This window comes from Ovis canadensis, chromosome 14 (assembly GCF_042477335.2).
Source record: "Ovis canadensis isolate MfBH-ARS-UI-01 breed Bighorn chromosome 14, ARS-UI_OviCan_v2, whole genome shotgun sequence".
In the NCBI taxonomy this organism is placed as follows: Eukaryota; Metazoa; Chordata; class Mammalia; order Artiodactyla; family Bovidae; genus Ovis; species Ovis canadensis.
In genome coordinates this window covers 70,810,679-70,826,204 of record NC_091258.1, presented here as the reverse complement: position 1 = coordinate 70,826,204, position 15,526 = coordinate 70,810,679, and the positions used below count along the sequence as shown (strand labels likewise).

The 15,526-nt window shown below is 41.5% G+C and overlaps 1 pseudogene; it reads right to left on the bottom strand.

Annotated features, from left to right (window-relative positions):
- Nucleotides 1–15,526, bottom strand: part of LOC138419590 (zinc finger protein 420-like) — a 35,878-nt pseudogene that overhangs the window by 6,908 nt on the left and 13,444 nt on the right.

Sequence of the window (15,526 nt, the reverse complement as noted above, 5' to 3'; positions counted from 1 at the left end):
GAAAAGGAAAGATATAAGTATCTGAATGCAGAGTTCCAAAGAATAGCAAGAAGAGATAAGAAAGCCTTCTTTAGCGATCAATGTAAAGAAATAGAGGGAAACAACAGAATGGGAAAGACTAGAGATCTTTTCAAGAAAATGAGAGATACCAAGGGAACATTTCATGCAAAGATGGGCTTGATAAAGCACAGAAATGGCATGGACCTAACAGAAGAAGATGATCTTAACAAGAGGTGGCAAGAATACACGGAAGAACTGTACAAAAAAGATCTTCACAAGATAATCATGATGATGTGATCACTAATCTAGAGCCAGACATCTTGGAATGTGAAGTCAAGTGGGCCTTAGATAGGATCACTACGAACAAAGTTAGTGGAGGTGATGGAATTCCAGTTGAGCTGTTTCAAATCCTGAAAGATGATGCTGTGAACGTGCTGCACTCAATATGCCAGCAAATTTGGAAAACTCAGCAGTGGCCACAGGACTGGAAAAGGTCAGTTTTCATTCCAATCCCAAAGAAAGGCTACACCAAAGAATGCTCAAACTACCGCACAATTGCACTCATCTCACATGCTAGTAAAGTAATGCTCAAAATTCTCCAAGCCAGGCTTCAGCAATACGTGAACTGTGAACTCCCTGACATTCAAGCTGGTTTTAGAAAAGACAGAGGAACCAGAGGTCAAATTGCCAACATCTGCTGGATCACGGAAAGAGCTAGAGAGTTCCAGAAAAACATCTATTTCTGCTTTATTGACTATGCCAAAGCCTTTGACTCTGTGGATCACAATAAACTGTGGCAATTTCTAAAAGAGATGGGAATACCAGACCACCTAACCTGCCTCTTGAGAAATCTGTATGCAAGCCATGAAGCAACAGTTGTAACTGGACCTGGAACAACAGACTGGTTCCAAATAGGAAAAGGTGTACGTCAAGGCTGTATATTGTCACCCTGCTTGTTTAACTTCTATGCAGAGTACATCATGAGAAACGCTGGTCTGGAATAAACACAAGCTGGAATCAAGATTTCCGGGAGAAATATCAATAACCTCAGATATGCAGATGACACCACCCTTATGGCAGAAACTGAAGAGGAGCTAAACAGCCTCTTGATGAAAGTGAAAGAGGAGAGTGAAAAAGTTGGCTTAAGGCTCAACATTCAGAAAACGAAGATCATGGCATCCAGTCCAATCACTTCATGGGAAATAGATGGGGAAACAGTGGAAACAGTGTCAGACTTTATTTTTTTGGGCTCAAAAATCACCACAGATGGTGACTGCAGCCATGAAATTGAAAGACGCTTACTCCTTGGAAGAAAAGTTATGACCAACCTAGATAGCATATTCAAAAGCAGAGACATTACTTTGCTGACAAAGGTCCGTCTAGTCAAGGCTATGGTTTTCCAGTGTTCATGTATGGATGTGAGGGTTGGACTGTGAAGAAGGCTGAGTGCCAAAAAATTGATGCTTTTGAACTGTGGTGTTGGAGAAGACTCTTGAGAGTCCCTTGGACTACAAGGAGATCCAACCAGTCCATTCTGAAGGAGATGAACCCTGGGATTTCTTTGGAGGAAATGATGCTAAAGCTGAAACTCCAGTACTTTGGCCACCTCATGCAAAGAGTTAACTCATTGGAAAAGACTCTGATGCTGGGAGGGATTAGGGGCAGTAGGAGAAAGGGACGACCGAGGATGAGAAGGCTGGATGGCATCATGGACTGGATGGACATGAGTCTGAGTGATCTCTAGGAGATGGTGATGGACAGGGAGGCCTGGTGTGCTGTGATTCATGTGGTCGCAAAGAGTCGGACACGACTGAGCGACCGAACTGAACTGAACTCAGGGGCTCTAGGGAAGAAACACCTGCCTGAAGAAATGTCCTAGGTTCGTCAGGGGAAAAGAATCAAATCAGGGCAAAAGATCACGATGCCGATCTCCAAAGCTCAGTTTTACTCACACTGTTCTTAAACATGTCACATGAAAAGCTTTCAACTTTGTGAAATGTTATAGAAATGTAAATCAAAACTGCAAATCAAAAATGTAACAGGAGAAAAGGAAAGATATACCTATTTGGATGCAGAGTTCCAAAGAATAACAAGGAGAGATAAGAAAGACTTCCTCCATGATCAGTGCAAAGAAATAGAGGAAAACGATAGAATGGGAAAGACTAGAAATCGCTTCAGGAAAATTAGAGATACCTGGAGAATATTTCATGCAGAAATGGGCAAAATAAAGGACAGAACTGGTAAGAACCAAACAGAAGCAGAAGATATTAAGAAGAGGTGGCAAGAAAACACAGAAGAACTATCCAAAAGAACTTTAATGACCAAGATAACCACCATGGTGTGATCACTCACCTAGAGCCAGACGTCCTGGAATGCGAAGTCAAGTGGGCCTTAGAAAGCATCCCTATGAACAAGCTAGTGGAGGTGATGGAATTCCAGCTGAGCTACTGCAAATCCTAAAAGATAATACTGTTAAAGTCCTATACTCAATATGCAGGGAAATTTGGAAAACTCAGCAGTGGCCACAGGACTGAAAAAGGCCAGTTTTCATTCCAATCTGAAAGAAAGGCAATGTCAAAGGATGCTCAGACTACTGCACAATTGCACTCATCTCACACACCAGTAAAGTAATGCTCAAAATTCTTCAAGTGAGGCTTTAACAGTATATGAATTGAGAACTTCCAGATGTTCAAGGTGGATTTAGAAGAGGCAGAGGAACCAGAGATCAAAAGGAGGGGAACCCTAAAGGAAAAACAAAATAACCCTCAGGATAAAAAAATGTTACAACCAAGGTGAAAATGAGGAATTCATCCCCCAAATATGCAAACAACCCATGCTGTTCAATTAAAAAAGTGATGGAGAGCAAAGATCTAAATGGATATTTCTCCCCAGAAGATATTTGGTGGCTATAAAGCCCATGAAATATGCTCACATTGCTAATTATTAAAGAAATTAAAAGCAAAACTACAAGAATATCTCATCTCACCCAGCCCAGAGTGGCCTATGTCCTGAAGTATACTTACAAAATGGCAGAGAGGACGTGGAGACATGGGAAGTCTTGTACACTGAAGCTGGCAATGTAAGCTGTTAACAGTCAGGATGGACAGGGAGGCGCTTTCTTAAGCAAGGGGAAAGGGAAAGAATTTACATCTCTCCCTAACTGCTTACAGGAGAAAAAATCCAAATAGCTTGAATAGTTAAATGGATGGAAGATTACTCTAATCCTCTTGAGGAAAATATAGGCAATCACACTTTGACATGAATCACAAGTTCGAATAATTAAAACTAAAACAAAACTTTAAAAAGGCACCTCATCACGTTATAAGCTTTTGCACTGCAAGGGCAACCTAAAGGAAAAAAAAAGACAACCCTCAGAATGGGAAAACAAATGTTTGCAACAGATGTTTAAAATAATGAATTCATCTCCCAACATGCAAAATGCTCACGCAGCTCATGATAAAGCTGCAAAAATACCCTATCAATCCAACAGAAAAACCACAAACATCTAAATGGATGTGTCTCCAAGGAAGGCATCCAGATGGCCATAAAACACATAAAAAGATTCTCAGGATCACTTTTAGAGAAATCTAATCAAAACTGCAATGAGGTATCACCTCACACCTCACAGAATATCCATCTTCCAAAAGGTCCACAAAGGAATCATCTGCATCCTACAAAGGTTAATTGCTGCTGAGGGCGAGGGTCACAGAGAATCCTCTTATACTGTGGGCTGGAGTAATTGAGTGGGTGCAGCCACAAGGAAAAGAGTAGGGAAATTCCTTAAAACACTAAATATAGACATACCACATGATCTGGCCAGCCCACTCCTTGCCTTAGACCCGGAGAAAATCATGATTTAAAATGATAGTTGCACCTCAATTTTCAGGGCAATGCTATTGACAATATCTTCCAACTATAGAGAAATGAAGAGTCACATGTCCATCTCAAAACTGGCATACACCCAGCCATCCAAAAAAATGAATGAATGAATGACATTTTCAGGAGCATGGGTGGACTGAGGAGTATCATATTCAGTGAAGTCAGAGATGAAAGAAGAAGTATCACTTAGAGGGGGAATCTATAAATTTATACAGATTAACTAACTATAAACAGAAACAGACTCACAGACTTAGAAACCCAACTTATGACTTAAAAAAAAAAAAAGTAGTGGCAGGGAGACGTTGAGAGGTTGCAATGAACAAAATCACACTATTTATTACCATATCGATAATGCCAGTGGAGCACAGGGAAGTCGACTGGATACGCAGAATAGATATACATCTGTGTATGACTGAATCATGTTCTTGTAAACCTAAAACAAACACACCAGAAATAAACTCTACTCCAAGAGAAAATAAAAATTAACCAAAAAAGAAAAAAAGAGAAAGAGAGAGATACCATGGGAATATTTCATGCAAAGACGGGCACAATAAAAGACAGAAACAGTATGGACCTAACAATAGCAGAAGATAATAAAGAGAGGGGGTGAAAATACACAGACGAACTATACTGAGTTTCCCCTGTGGCTCAGCTGGTAAAGAATCTGCCTGCAATCAGGAGACCTAGGTTCAAATCCTGGGTTGGGAAGATCCCCTGGAGAAGGGCAAGGCTACCCACTCCAGTATTCTGGCCTCGAGAATTCGACAGACTGTATAGTCCATGGGGTCACAAAGAGCTAGACACGACTATTAAGGAAGGTGGTGAAAATACAGATGAACTATAGTAAAAAGATCTTATCACACCAGATAATCCCGATGGTGTGACCACTCACCTAGAGCCAGAAATCCTGGAGTGAGAAGTCAAGTGGGTCTTAGGAAGCATCACGATAAACAGAGCTAGTAGAGAGGATGGAATGCCAGCTGAGCTATTTTAAATTACAAAGGATGATGCTGTGAAAGTGCTTCATTCAATATGCCAGCAAATTTGGAAAACTCAGCAGTGGCTACAGGTTGGAAAAGGTCAGTTTTCATTCCAATCCCAAAGAAAATCAATGCCAAAGAATATTCAAACTTCTGCACAATTGCACTCATTTTACATGCCAGCAAGGTAATGCTCAAAATCCTTCAAGCTAGGCTTCAACAGTATGTGAATTGAGAACGTCCAGATGTACAAGCTGTATTTAGAAAAGGCAGATGAACGAGAGATCAAATTGCCAACATCCGCTGGATCACAGAAAAAGTAAGAGAATTCCAGAAAAGATCTACTTCTGCTTCATTGACTATGCGAAAGGCTTTCTGTGGATCACAACAAACTGTGGGAAATTCTTCAAGAGATGGGACTACCAGACCACCTGACCTGCCTCCTGAGAAATCTGTATGCCGGTTAGGAAGCAAAAGTTAGAACTGGACATGGAACAATGAACTGGTTCCAAATTGGGAAAGGAGTACATCAAGCTGTATATTGTCCCCTGCTTATTTAACTTATATGCAGATAACATCATGCAAAATGCCAGATTGGATGAAGCTCCACCTGGAATCAAGATTGCCAGGAGAAATACCAATAATCTCAGATATGCAGATGACACCACCTTGATGGAAGAAAGCAAAGAGGAATTAAAGAGCCTCTTGGTGAAAGTGAAAGAGGAGAGTGAAAAAGCTGTCTTAATACTAAAATTTCAAAAGGCTAAGATCATGACATCCAGTCCCATGTCTTCATGGCAAATAAAAGGGGAACCGATGGTTACAGGGAGAGACTTTATTTCCTCGGACTCCAAAATCAATGCAGAGGGTTACTGCAGCCATGAAATTAAAAGATGCTTGCTCCTTGGAAGAAAAGCAATGACAAATGTAGACAGCTTGTTAAAAAGCAGAGACATTACTTTGCCAACAAAGTTCCATGTAGTGAAAGCTATGGTTTTTCCGATAGTTATGTATCGATGTAAGAGTAGGACCATAAAGAAGGCTGAGTGCAAAGAATTGATGCTTTTGAACTGTGGTGCTGGAGAAAACTCTTGAGAGTCCCTTGGACAGCAAGGAGATCAATCCAGTCCACCCTGAAGGAAATCAGTCCTGAATATTCACTGGGAGGACTAATGCCAAAGCTGAAACTCCAATACTTTGGCCACTTGATGGGAAGAGCCAACTCATTGGAAAAGACCCTGATGCTGGGAAAGACTGAGGAAAGGAGAAGGGGGTGACAGAGGATGAGATGCTTTGTTGGCATCATCAACTCAATGGACATGAGTTTGAGCAAGCTCTGGGAGTTGGTGACAGACAGGGAAGCCTGACATGCTGCAGTCCATGGGGTCACAAAGAGTCGGACATGACTGAGCGACTGAACAACATTGTAGTCTTGGGAGAGAGGAAGGCATTGTAGAATGTGAAAAGAGTCCAGGATGTGACTTCCCAAAAGGCTTTATAGAAAGCACATTTAATGTAGTAGGCAATAGTTGAAACCTAGATCCTGAGATCTCCATCAGAATAACACTCAGTCAAACATAAGGGTGGACCTCTGTCTTTATGAGGAAGGCAGCATGATTTTATAAGAGTAAGCTGAGAGAGTGACCTCTAGTCTAGAGCGAAGGAGGCAGAGAGCTCAAGAAAGAGGAAGGTTAGAATCATGTGAATCATCAGGAAGCCTTCTGTCTATATTCACCAACTCCCATTTTGTCCTCAAAAGCAGAGATCGTAACCTCTATTGTAGGACACAGACGATTCCAGGACACATTCTACGAATGAAGGAATCAAAATCCCGAGGGTAGATAAGGGATTTTGGAAGGCAGCTGTCCTCACCCGAGAAGGCCAGGTTCCCATAGTTCTCTAACATCACATCCCTGTACAATTCCCGCTGACTGAGGTCCAGGTGCTCCCACTCCTCTTGAAAGGTTGTTGCTGAGCCACAGAAGACGCTGGGATTCTTGGCCTCTGAAGGAGAATTTGATTCATGGCCAGAGACGAGGCTTGATCAGTCAGAGCTTTTGTGTAATAGAGTTTTATTAAAGTATAAAAGAGATAGAGAAAGCTTCTGACATAGACATCAGAAGGGGGCAGAAAGAGTGCCCACTCACTAGTGTTAGCAAGGGAATTATATACCTTTTAATTAGTTATCCCAATGAAACAAGATTGTCTGGTGGTTGTAAAGATCTTCCTAGACCCACTCCCATGATTTACATTTTAAGATAACAGGATTAGCCAGGTTTTCAGGAAGGAGAAACTGTCCTCAGGCAGGATATATTGTTGTTGTATAATCCCTAGTACAGAGTTTAAACTGAGTTGTGTAATTGACTAAGACTAAGGACTGTAGATAAAAAAGTTTGTCCTTTCCTTCTCCTTGAGAATTTCAGACCCCTCTCTCCTTGGGGACCTCCGGACTTCTTATCAACCTGCCTAGGAATTGACTCTCTCACTCTTGAGTGAACTCTATGGCCACATCCCGGAATGTCAGCCGTCCCTGAAATACAAAGGAAAGATGCCATGTGACTGTGGGAAGACTTCCTAATGTGACAAGTTGAAAACAGCAAGTACAGAGAACTAGTTTTTCAATGAGAAGAGTGTCTGATTGTATACAATAATATACTTTTTTACAGAGTAATATGCTCTAGCGCATTTCTAACCTGAAGAAAACAGGATGAGAGATGATCCACAAAGCCACTTGGGCTTCCCTGGTGGCTCAGATGGTAAAGCATCTGTCTGCAATGCAGGCGACCTGGATTCAATCCCTAGGTTGGGAAGATCCCCTGGAGAAGGGAAGGCAACCCACTCCAGTATTCTTGCCTGGGGAATCTTATGGAGGGAGGAACCTAGCAGGCTATAGTGCATGGGGTTACGAAGAGTAGGACATGACTGAGTGACTGATTCATTCATTCATCTGGGAGAAAAATTATTAAATGTGCTCAACAGAGGCATATTTAGTTTTGAGGGTTTTCCTTGTGTTGCACTGGATAAATATCAGTCAAAGCAGAGTTTTTTTTTTTTTTTTTTTAAAGCACATTATGATTCAAGAGTTCTAGGGTGGGCCCACAGTTTTTCACCTTGAACAAGCATAGTTTTAACTAAATGTCTGGTTGATCAATGGCCATTGTGAATAGCCTGGAGTTGGTGATGGACAGCGTGGCCTGGCGTGCTACGATTCATGAGGTCGCAAAGAGTCGGACACGACTGAGCAACTGAGCTGAACTGAACTGAACTGAAAAGAGCCATGGCAAACAGCCATGGCATCCAGTCCCATCACTTCAGGGCAAATAGATGGGGAAACTATGGAAACAGTGAGAAACTTGATTGTTTTGGGCTCCAAAATCACTGCAGATGCTGACTGCAGCCATGAAATTAAAAGATGCTTGCTCCTTGGAAGAAAAATTATGATGAACTTAGACAGCATATTAAAAAGCAGAGACATTACTTTGCCGACAGAGTTTCATCTAGTCAAAGCCATGGTTTTTCCACTAGTCATGTACGGATGTGAGAGCTGGACTATAAAGAAAACTGAGCGCCAAAGAATTGATGGTTTTGAACTGTGGTGTTGGAGAAGACTCTTGAGAGTCTTGATCCAACCAGTCCATCCTAAAGGAAATCAGTCCTGAATATTCATTGGAAGGACTGATGCTGAAGCTGAAACTCCAATACTTTGGCCACCTGATGCAAAGAACTGACTCACTGGAAAAGAGCCTGATGCTGGGAAAGACTGAAGGCAGGAGGAGAAGGGGACAACAAAGACTGAGATGGTTGGATGGTGTCACGGACTCAATGGATACATGGTTGAGTAAGCTCTGGGAGTTGGTGATTGTCAGATGTGCTGCAGTCCATGGGGTCGCAATGAGTTGGACACAACTGAGCGACTGAACTGAACTGAAAAGAGCCAGGTACGAATTCATAGTTATTATTGAACTTTATGGGCTTTACAGATTTTACAGGTTTAATTGATTAGTAAGCAGAGAAAACAATCCTTTTGACCATTTGCGAACTATATAACTTTCTAACAGTTTTTTACTTTGTAATCTTGAATGAGCCACATAAATAATTTTAGATTAAAAAATATTGGTGTTCAAAATTGTTTGGAATATTTGATTAAAAATTCAGGAAATGTAGAGCTTTGGATTTACTTCAATGGATCTGAGCTCGATTTTATGTAAAAAGAATTAAGTCAACACAAACACCTGACTGAGCGACTGAATTGAACTGTTTGCAGAGACCAGTCTAATGCATGTTTTACCAGTGGAGGTAACTGGCAAAAATATCAAAAAGAGATAAAATGTCATATACTGTTAACATTTTCATGCACACAAACATATACTAGTTAGGAGAAAAATGATACATGTTTATTAAATCAGGAATAGATTTCTGTGGTTAAATCTTATGATTTACTTGTGGCAATATTCTGTTTTTTTTAAAAAATACACTAGGGTGCAAAAACACATAGACAAAAATTAGAGCTCTTGGTTCTGAATCTTTTATTCCTTTGAAAATCTCTATCATTTGTATTGCATTCTATTTTAGATATAACGGTTAAACATAAGTAATAACATTCTTGTAAATATTGTAGAAAATACAAAGATGTGATAAGAATTCTGTCTGGAAAATGAGTGTGGAGTATATTACTAATGGAAATGATCAGGCCTGGGCTTGAGTGATGAAAACCTCCATGCCCAAAATGCAAGAACCTTACTAAACACAGGTGAGTGTTCATTTTCCAAAGCAAAGGGAACTAAGAAGGGGCAGTTTGCTACATTAATTTTGGCAGCTTATACACATCCCTCACTAAATCTTTCAAAAATCCTTATGAAAGTCAAAAAGCAGGAACATGACAGTTCACAATATCACAGAAGCACCTGAACCAGGGAATGTGAGGTGTAGTGGGATAAATGTTAGCAGTGATCCGAATCCTGAAAAGTTTCAGTTTTATACAAAATTCACTTCTTATATAACTTCCATGTTCTGTATCCTAAGACTACACTTAAGAGTGAGTCCTTCCTACCAATATAGAGAAAAGTCTCTCATATTTTTCTCCTTCTATTTCCCAAACTTCCTGTGGAATTCTGGAGCACTGAGGTAATTCTTCTCATGAGGACAATTTCTTAATCCTGTTCTAAATATCTCAAGTTGCAAATATCTGTAAATTCATTCCTAATTTCCCCTACTTCTCTAAGGTCCCAAGACTGAACTACATGCCAATGAGAATCTCAGAACCTATGCCTCCCCATGTTGATCTCTCATAAGGGGAATCTTTTCACCAGTTGAACGTCACTCATTCAGGTTGAGAATTCATCATGCTCTATAGAAAGCCAGGATACAGACAAGGGAGACAAGGTTCTGGGACACAAGGGAGAAGTGATCTAAAGAGCCGGTCCTCACTATGATAAGAAAAGGAAAAAATAAGAAGTTGATAACAATCTCCCCAGGCAGAAAAATTAGAAGCAGAGAACGAAAGGTTTGCAGGTTCCCTAGGTTCAAGCATTTTAGGGGGAAAAGCAGACGCAGCCCCAGACCCAGGACAGAACTGTCATTTCCTCCTCTTCTTCCTCCTGCTCTGTCTTCTCTGAGGATGTGATGTAGCAAACACATCTCTGCATATTGAAAGAATACCTTCAAAGGCAACTGCACATCTCTTTAACCTGCAACTAATTCACCTTCAGACAGAAGGACCTTGAAAAGCTGAGAAGACCCACCTCTCCTGTCCTGTCTCAGGAGAGATTCAGGAACAATTACTTCCTACCTGGAGACCAGCCTTTGAACTTATTTCTTGATTGTTCTCTCCTCAGAGAGAGCTCGTAACCCTCTGCTCACACAGATGATGTGAGCTGACTGATTTCCCTGGTCCAAATCCAGCTAGACCATCCCTGCAGCCTCACCTCAGACTGAAGCTAGGCCTCAGCTCTCACAGATGGACCAGGAGCCACGTCCTAAACCCGGGCCTCTCCTTAGAGTCCCCTGGAGCACTTCCTACACACCACACTGATGCTCCCACAGGACCAAGACAGAACTCTGTGGGGAGGTTATCGCTTAACACTGGTCAGGTGATCTTGATAGGAAACCAGGTTGAAACCACTTACAAGGTTCTTTCTGAACCATTTCAGTGAACATGAACCCCTCGAGGTCAGGTCCCCACTCTAAGAAGTTACAAATCTGCAGGTCTGAAGAGGGGCCATGAATGTCTCTTCAGCAAGTTCCCTGTTTATTTTGATGCTTCTCCCCCAAGACCCACACTCAGGAGCCCTGAGCTTCAGCCCTCACACTCAGCACACCTAAGACCTCTCAGGAGAGGAGGTTCTAGGGCAGGAATTTCTTAGGTCAAGCTTAGGACCAAGCAGAGAAAGCTCCAGTACTCGGGGTTCAAGCCTTTCTAAGAGACCTTGGTTGAAATGCTGTGGACTCGCCAGGCTGAGTGTGGATCGGTCCATTCAATCCAAGAGGAGCAGGAATCTAGAGCTCTGAGGGTGTCACTGAAGGAGGGCCTGTGCAGTAGACCCTGGGGTTCAGCAAGACTACTGGTCTCAAGGTGGGTGGCCATCTAGTGTAGGTGTTCACAGGACTGGCTGGTGTGAGTTCAAGGACCTGCAGGCTGCCTGCTCCCCAGACAGACGCTGAGGCAGCAACAGCATGGAGTAGTTCAGGTAAACTCTCAACAGTACTCTCTATGATCCTTCCTAGAACCATCACAATGTCCCAACAGTTACAGAGAAGTGGGCGGTGGGGGGTGGGGTGGGGGGGGGTACAATGGAGAAATGATGGGAAATATCCAATTATTTGAAGCTTAAAGGCAGTATGGAAACTAATTGTTACAGATATCATCCCTCTGTGCTAACAAAGAGTTTATTGTTAGGTATTTTCCCTTCAACCTTAAATCGGTAGGTTGACACTTCATTACACACCAACTTCATCACAAGAAACCGTCCAGTTTTATTAACATGTTATATCACATAGTCAGAATAAAACCTTTTCCAACCCACTGTGTAACTGAATAAAATACAGGCTACAAGCATAAACAATGATATTCATTCCTCTGATACAATGATCTGAGAACTGTGATTCCTATGGTTACAAAATGGAGGTTAATTGTTAATGAAACAAGACATACACTAATTATATGACTTTTCTGTGGCTGATTTCCATACATTTCTAGGGGATCAGAGATGTCTTTATTTGAAACATGTCAACTAATATTCATGACTTCTGTTGATTTATAAAGATATATCAAGATTTCAGTGAACTGTCATTGTATTTTACTTAAAAAGCAAGTGACATAACTATTAAAAATGTACATCTTACTTTAATGTGTGGAATTACTCCCTGAACACTTACCTCATGGTGACCTATAGGGATGTTTGACATGAATGACTAACACCTCCATTTAGATATACATGTTACATTCCTGTGTCCTTAATCTTCTAATGGAGAATAAATATAAATGATTTCTCCCTAGGATTGAAGGCCTTGTCTCATCTTGGAGATAGCAACCATCAGAAACATAACTTTGCATACACACTAGAAATGAAGCATAGCAGCATGGAGTAATTTGAGAGTTGAATCACATTGATTTTGGTTTTCAAACAATCACAAATCATGTCAATATAAACAAAGATATATTGCTAATAATTGTACATTTCTAAATACCAACCTTCATCTTGTGATCCATACTAACATATCAATTTTCTATCTGTTTTAACTATGGATTACTATCTACAATACTTCTCCTGAAGAGGAACTTGAAAAAACAGGATTGATGAAATGCTTTCTATTGTGTGGGCTTCCCTGTTAGCTCAGTTGGTAAAGAATCTACCTCCCACCCCACTATTCTGGCCTGGAGAATTCCATGGACACAGTCCATGGGGTTGCAAAGAGTTGGAAACAACTGAGCGACTTTCACTTTTTCCAGTGTGCAATTTCTATTTATTTAGATTTAATTTTTATTAAAAACTTTTCTACATTTTATGTCATTCCTTTTCTTTCTTTCTTTCTTTTTTTATTCCTTATCTTTCTTAAATAAATGGGCTTGTATTTTCTCAAGTGTATGTTTAGGACAAACCTCTTCCATCACTTATTACTACGGTTTCTCTCCAGTACGTGCTCTCTGATCTCTAATAAGGTGAGAGCTCAGATTAAAGACTTTGCCACTTCTCCAGTATGAATTCTGTGCTGTTGAGTAAGACGTGAGTGCTTGATGAAGGCTTTTCCACATTCTTTACATATGTAGGGTTTCTCTCCAGTATGAATTCTCTGATGGCAAGTAAGAGCTGAGTGCTTGCTAAAGTCTTTGCCATTATCTTTACATTTATAAGGCCTCTCCCCAGTATGAATTCTCTGGTGTTGAGTAAGAGCTGTGTAGTGACTGAAGGCTTTTCCACATTCTATACATTTATAAGGCTTCTCTCCAGTATGAATTCTCTGGTGTTCAGTAAGATGTGACACCTGATTAAAGGCTTTGCCACACTTTTTACATTTATAATCCTTTTCCCCAGTGTGAATTTGCTGATGTCGACTAAGGTTTGAGTAACACATAAATGCTTTTGCCCATTGTTTACATTCATAAGATTTCTTACCAGTGTGGATTTGCTGATCTTGACTAAGCTCTGAATTCTGATTAGAGGTGTTGCCACACTCTGTACATTTGAAAGGTTTCCATCCTGAATGAATTTTCCTGTGTCTACTTAGACTGGATGAGTTAGTAAAGGCTTTCTCACATTGCTTACACTTGTAACTTTAGTGCGGATTCTGAATACTCTGCTGTTGAGTGAGATTTGAAGACTGATTAGAAACATCACCATATTCACAATTGTAAGTCTTCTCTCCAGTATGTGTACTCTCATTTAGTGGAAGACCTGATGTTTGATAAAAGATATTCCTCCATGTACTATTGTCAGAATCTCTGTCTGAAGATTGAGGTCCCTGATGTTTCATAGCGTTAGAGTCTTGTTCAGTTTTACACCCAGTTTCATTGCAAGAATGGCATCTCACGGCTTCGTAAATATTGTTATGATTCTTGGGGGGTAGATCTCTTACTTAAGGCCTGACTCGTGTTATTACACCTGAGAAGTTGGTCCGTATTAACAGTATCATGGTGTGTATTGAACATGATGTTGGGATTAACTCTCTTCCATTATTATCAACATTACACATTTTGGAACAGAGAAACTGTCTGTTGGTGGAAGAATAATGACCCCTTGCTTACAGATCCCTCAAACTAATTATATTGCGAGTTTTCCCCATCATTTTTAAATTTCTGGTTTTCAGACGTGCTTGAATGTATTTGTAATCAAAGCCTGTGGTCAGAGTGGTTTGTATGAGTATTTGCAGTAGAGACTGGATGACTTTCCAGATTTTCCACATTTCCCTTCAAAGAACGTGCATGTTTCAAAAAATGATTTATGCCTTTGCTTGAAGAGATACATTGCTCTGCAGATGTTGATAACTGAAATGGGTGTTTTCTGCAGTTTGACTGACATTGCTCATTTCTTTGGGCAGTAATGTCCGTATTGTGTGAAAGTGTCTCGGTTCCTTTCTGTCCATATAAACATCTTCTAGATCTTTCACATACCCCTGTATATTCCTGGTCTTTCATTAAATGTTCATTTCCAAGGTGAGACCTTTCATATATCCCTAGGTTTGCTTTTTGGATTAAATTTTCTAATCTTGGATTCTTTGACATCAAACCACGGGTGTTGTGAGAAGACACAGCTGAGAGATACCAAATGAAAGTTTTCTTATCTATTGTTCCTATCTACTGGGGCTGGCGTGAGCTCAGCTGGGACAGAAGGGGAGCCTCATTCTCTGTGGGAGGAGAACACGGCAACAGTCTGTGGCAGCAGGACAGAGTGAGACCTGTACACAGGGTACTGATCCCAACCCTGCCCGCCCAGCCTGAGAGGCTGTCCACTGCTGCAGACAAAGGCTGGGTGCTGCAATGTGGGGTCTGGAGAGCAGACCCAGGCAGAGGTCTCCTGTGGGCTGTGAGGAGGCATCTTGAGAGGTTTGGGGTGAGGGAGGAGCTCTATAAGCTAGAATACTTGTGGAGGAAGACTGAACCACCAGAGAGCAGAGTGCCATTGTTGAGTGATGCCCAAAGGGAAGACCCACCATTGCAGCCCCTCTCCCCCTGTGCTGGCCCCTCCTCCCCCAGCACTAGGAAAGGCCACCACCCGGGTGGGCTCTATTGAGCTCCAGCCACAGCCTCCCCCCATGCACCTCCTCCACAATCAGCAGACTCCGGTGCTCTGAGGCAGCCTCTGGAGCAGACACCTGTGGGTTGCCCACACACATAGAAGGAGCTGAAAGCTCAGCTGAGCCCCAGGGTTAATGAAGAAAACCTGAAGTCTGTCCTCACGGTTTCACAAACCATGGTTTTATACCTACCATTGGCTTTGTCCTCTCAGCCCCTACAGAGCATCTGAATGGACAACCAGGGCTCCTCCAGTCATGGGAGGTGTAGCTTTAGTAGCTGTTGACTTTTTGGGGATGTATACTAGGGGGTGGGGCCAGGCCTGAGTCTGAGTTGCCCCCATAGCACCACAGCAGGTCCAGCTCCATGAATGCAATTCTGGGACCTGAGTTCACTGGAACTATGCTGGTGTTCCAGTGAAAACAACATCTGAGACACA